The sequence below is a fragment of the Canis aureus genome, chromosome 10 (genome assembly GCF_053574225.1).
Source record: "Canis aureus isolate CA01 chromosome 10, VMU_Caureus_v.1.0, whole genome shotgun sequence".
Lineage (NCBI taxonomy): Eukaryota > Metazoa > Chordata > Mammalia > Carnivora > Canidae > Canis > Canis aureus.
Genome location: NC_135620.1, coordinates 54,511,994 through 54,518,036, shown reverse-complemented (window position 1 = coordinate 54,518,036; position 6,043 = coordinate 54,511,994).

Here is a 6,043-nt window from a genome sequence, read left to right as displayed (position 1 = left end):
AAGAAAAACATTGGACACCTAAAATTTTGGGCCCTGCAATTCAATTTTCTCCTCCCACTTCTTGTTTAATGCTCATCCCTAACATAAACATATTATCGATAACCTATGAAGTAGTTTCACATTCATCTTTTTGGAAAGAAAGGCTGCTTTAAGTTAATCACTCCTGCCCTGGGCAGAGGATAATGGGAAAGGCTGACCATGAGAGGGTCCAAAGAAGACAAGTCTGGATGCTCACAACCGTGGCTGAGGGACAGACCACACTCACTCCTGAAAATAGATGGACACAGCTGAAAACAAGTGTGGAGTCAAGTCAGGGAGGGCTTGAGTGCCCAGGTGAGGATTAGTACTGAATTTCACCGGTTATGAGGAACCTTTGAAATACTTTAAGCAGGCAATAACCTAGAACCCTGTTCTGAAAGAATCTTCTGGCAGTGTAAGCATATGAGAGGGTTCTGAAAGCAGAGAGGTCTGTTAGGGAAGGTGCTGCAGTTGAAGCTGCAGTGGTTCAGGAGGGAGGACCAGGGCCAAGATATTTCAGGGAACAGAGCAGTGGGCTCTGATGGAAAGAAAATAATGGAGGGAACATACACCAAGCTTGGTAACTGATAGCATTTAGGAGGCAGGAGAGTCAGACAATTGGTTTTTTTAGATATATTTTATTTTAGAAAGAGAATGTGAAAGCTGGGCAAGGAGGCAAAATCTCTCTGAAGGCATCAGGGGATTACCAAAGCAGTGAGCAAGTGTAGGCCCAAGTTCTAGGAGAGGAGGGTAAGCCGAGAAAAGTGATCCTAACGTTTGGAGCTATTTTTTCTCTCAAGGAGATTGTTCTAAAAGCAGAGACTGAGAAGCTGAGTAGAGCTTTCAGTAAACAAGGGTGGGAGGAGAAAATAGTTGAGGGCTTACTGAAAAGAAAAGAGGACCCTGATAACTTGTACCAGGTTTTTAGTTGGGATCCTGAAGGGCTACATGGTTGGACTGTGTTGACTAAAGCTCAGCTTTAAATCCTATAATTCCTTGATTGAATTAAAATGATCCAGGCTTTCTAGTGTCTTTAGCCTAGAGCTGCCTGCCAAAAACAAAAGGAAATTCTAATAGAAAAACTTTCATCCAAAAATAAGCATAAAAAGACAAAACATGCTCACAGACATTTTGAGAGACATAGAATAGAAATTCCAGAGGATTCAGATAATGGATTTGCCAGCCCTAGGTTTTAAAATAGCTATGAAAAAAAATAAAATAAATAAAATAAAATAAAATAAAATAAAATAAAATAGCTATGATTATTGAGTTAAAGGAATTAAAAGAAAATAGAGAATTTCAGCAGTATAAGAATGTAAGTACTAATATTTATTGTATCTATTAACAATTCAATGGATAGATTTAATCATGGATTAGACATGGCTGAAAAGAGAGTTAGTGAACCAGAAGATAAAGCAGAGAGCATCCGGGATGAAACCTGGAGTCAAAAGTATGAAAAACACAGAAAGCATTAAAAACCTACGGAATATGAGATTTGGGGTTTTTTTTAAAAACTTTATGTATTTATTTATTTTGGAGAGAGTGTGTGTTTGTGTGTGCACGCATGTGTCAAGACCATGACCTGAGCTGAAACCAAGAGCTGAAGGCTCAACTGAATCAGCCACCCCTCCCCAGGAATAGGTTTTTTTTTTTTTTTAATTTTTATTTATTTATGATAGTCACACAGAGAAAGAGAGAGGCAGAGACACAGGCAGAGGGAGAAGCAGGCTCCATGCACCGGGAGCCCGACGTGGGATTTGATCCCGGGTCTCCAGGATCGTGCCCTGAGCCAAAGGCAGGGCTAAACCGCTGCGCCACCCGGGGATCCTGGAAGAGCTTTTATAAACATGTAATTTTAGCTAGGAGAAGGGAGGGAATAGAGCAGTTTTAGAAGGTAAAATGGCTAAGAACTTCCTAAAATTGATGAAATGAAGCCACAGTTTTAAGAATCACCATAAACTCCAAGCATGATAAAAAATATCCTCTCTAAAACAATTTAAAAATCTACAGGCCTCTTGTGCATTTTTAAATTGACAATTTAATTTTTTTATAAGTTAATTAGTTGCAAGGATGTAATTTCTAATATATTGTAAATATTCTTTCAAATAAAATTATTGCTTTGGTCTTTAAATGCATCCAATGGTGGATACATAATGATTTGTTACTATCACCCATGTAAAAAAATGCATTGCAAAGCCTTTTATTAATGAAAACTTTCAGATTCTTACTTTTGCTCCCTAAACACATACTATCATTCCAACACTTGCCCCTAAATTCTATCCCATTAGAATTTGTTGTGCTTGAAAAACTTTTTATTATTATTTTTTAAGATTTTAGTTATTTATTTTAGATATAGAGCAGGAGGAGGAGCAGAGGGCAAGCAGACTGCACTGAGCACGGAGCCTGATGCAGGGCCTGATCCCACGACCCTGAGATCATAATCTGAGCCGAATCCAAGAGTTAGACACTGAACCAACAGGCGCCCCTGTTTGAAAGACTTCTATTGCTCAATGTATTATACTTCTTTGTAACAAAAATATGTAATATAATTGATTTTAAAAAATCCCATAACCATAACTCAAAGTTTTGTTTTGGATTGACATAATTACATTTTTTTTTTTCATAATTACATTTAATCAAAGCAGCAGGGATCCCTGGGTGGCGCAGCGGTTTGGCACCTGCCTTTGGCCCAGGGCATGATCCTGGAGACCCAGGATCGAATCCCACATCAGGCTCCCAGTGCATGGAGCCTGCTTCTCCCTCTGCCTATGTCTCTGCCTGTCTCTCTCTCTCTGTGACTATCATAAATAAATAAAAATTATTAAAAAAAAAATCAAAGCAGCAAAATATTTCAGAAAATGTCATTAAATATAAAAAGTAAAATTTTATTAGAAATTCCTGTCTTGAGCTAGATGGGCTTGTATTCTCTATTGCTGTGTAATAAATTATCTTAAAACTTACCACCTTAAGGTAACAAACATTATTTCACACAGTTTCTGAGGGTTAAGACTTTCGGTGGACTTAACTAGGTGGTTCTGACTTGGGATCTCGCATGAGGTTGCAGTCAATCTATTAGCAATGGGTGTAGTCATTGCAATCTTTTTTTTTTTTTTTTTTTTAAGATTTTATGTATTTGAGAGGGAGAGAGCAAGCATGAGTGGGAAGCAGAGGAAGGGGGAGACTACCTGCTGAGCAGGGAGTCTAACACAGGGTTTGATCCTGGTACCCCGAGATCATGATCTGAACCGAAGGCACACTCTTAACCGACTGAGCTACCCAGGTGCCCCAATTCATTGAAATCTTGATGGGACAGGATAACCACTTCCAAGGTCACTCACATGACTGTTGGCAGGAGGCTTCAGTTCTTTGCCACACGAACCTCTCAAAAATGTTGCTTATGAGACAGAAGTTGGCATTCTCCAGAGTGAGTAATCCAAGAAAGAATGACCAAGACAGAGGCATGGTATCTTTTAACAACTTTCTTGAGATACAATTCATATCCCATACAATTCAATGGCTTTTAGCTTTTCAGAGTCCTGCATCCATCACCACTATGAATTTTATAATATTTCCATTACCCCAAAGAAATTTTATACTCCATCCTCTCAAACCCTCTAGCTCTAGCACTAAGTTTCTACTTTTTGTCTCTTTAACTTTGCCTACTATGGACATTTCAGGAAAATGGAATTATACAGTATGTGGTTCTTTGTAACTAGCCTCTTTCACTTAGCACAATAGTCACAATGGTTGTCCATATTACAGCATGTTATCAGTACTTTGTTTCTTTTGATGGCTGAATATATTCCATTGTATGGATAGATCTCATTTATCCATTTATCAGTTGAATATTTGGGTCATTTCTGCTTTTTTTTTTACCACTTTGTATGAACATTCATGTACAAGTTTTTTTATGGACATGTTTTCATTTCTATATATACCTAAAAATGAAATTAATGGGTATATTTAACCCATATATTACTGGGTCATAGGTTAACTCCATGTTTAATCATTTGAGAAATTGCCATACTGTTTTCCAAAGTGGTTATACCATTTTATATTCCCGCCAACATTGTATAAAGTTTCCATTTTTTTTCACATCCTCACCAACACTTGTCTTTTTTATTATAGTGATCTTAGCAGGCATGAAGTAGCATCTTATGGTGGGTTTTTGTTGTTGTTTTTAAGATTTTATTTATTTATTCATGACAGAGAGAGGCAGACATACAGGCAGAGGGAGGAGTAGGCTCCTTGCAGGGAGCTCGATGTGGGACTTGATGCTGGACCCCGGGATCACACCCTGAGCCAAAGGCAGACACTCAACCACTGAGCCCCCCAGGCATCCCGCATCTTATGGTTTTGGTTTGCATTTCATTGATGGCTAATGATACTGAACATCTTTTTATGGGCTTATTAATCATGTGTGCATCTTTTTTGAAGAAATGTCTATTCAGATCCTTTGCCCATCTTTTAATTTTCTGTTTTGCTTTTTAGTGTTGAGTTGTAAGACTTCTTTATATATTCTAAATACAAATTCCTCATCAGATATGTGCTCTCCAAATATTTTCTCAATTGTGTCTTTTTGTGTTCTTGATGGTGTCCTTTGAGGCACACTTGTTTTTAACTTTAAATTTATTTGTGTTTTTGGAGTAATATCTAAGAAACCATTGCCTATCCAAAGTCATAAAGACATTTATGTGAGAATGGTACCTTTTTAAAAATTCAAAATCTGGAATAAAAACGGGGTCACTGTTATACAAACACTATAAAGATCAAAAGAGGATATACAAACAATTGTATGTTAATAACTTTGAAAGTTTAAATGAAAAATTCCTAGAAAATGTAACTTAAATATAACACAAGGAGAAATAGAATTGAATATTTCTATAACTAGTAAAACCAGTTTAATAAACCGAAAATCTTCCCACAAAGAAAATTCCATGTGCTTTCATCAGTGAAACTTCTTGTCTTCACAAATTCTTCCAGAGAATTTTAAAAAGTTGAAGAATATACTCCAACTCATTTTATGGTAAGCATAGTCTTGATACAAAACCCAAAACATGGGGATCCCTAAGTGGCTCAGCGGTTTAGCACCTGCCTTTGGCCCAGGGCGTGATCCTGGAGCCCCGGGATTGAGCCCCGGGATCGAGTCCTACATCAGGCTCCCTGCACGGAGCCTGCTTCTCCCTCTGCCTGTGTCTCTGCCTTTCTCTCTCTCTCTCTCTGTCTCTCATGAATAGATAAATAAAATCTTAAAAAAAAAAAAAAGACAAAGGAAAATTACAGACAAAATCATTCATGAATATAGTTGAAAAAAAATATGAGTGGGAGTAAGATGGAGTAAGCACATTCCTGCTGGTCTTTCCCACTGAATGCAGCTATAAAACCTAGCCAGAATACATGGAGCAGAAGCTATTTGAGGACTCTGAAGAGTAAATAGCGGCAGGCAAATTGGGGAAGAAGGCCAAAATATGAAGCACTGAACTGGCAATGAGTTCACCATTTTTTATCCTCTGGTTCTCCTGCCACTTGGCCTCAGACACTGGCACAGTTATGAAAAGTGGATGGCAGGCAGAGTGGGCTAAGCAAAGCTCTAGCTTTCTGATGGAGAACTAAAAAGAGGAACCTCAGGGGAGTGAACAATACAAGGGAGATCATAGAGAGGGAGCACCTTGGGGAAGTGACCCTATAAAATTGTTTACAGGGGATCCCTAGGTGGCTCAGCGGTTGAGCGCCTGCCTTCGGCCCAGGGCGTAATCCTGGAGACCCAGAATCAAATCCCACATCAGGCTCACTGCATGGAGCCTGCTTCTCCCTCTACCTGTGTCTCTGCCTCTCTCTCTCTCTCTCTCTCTCTTATGAATAAATAAATAAAATCTTTTAAAAAATAAAAATAAAATTGTTTACAAACTCCTGGGCTCAGCCCTGAGCTGTATTTAGCTTGACCTGGTCTTAATCAACATGTAAGACTTTGAGAACTGAATTTTCCACCGTCCAGGTCCCAGACTGTCCACTGGGTGGCGCACAT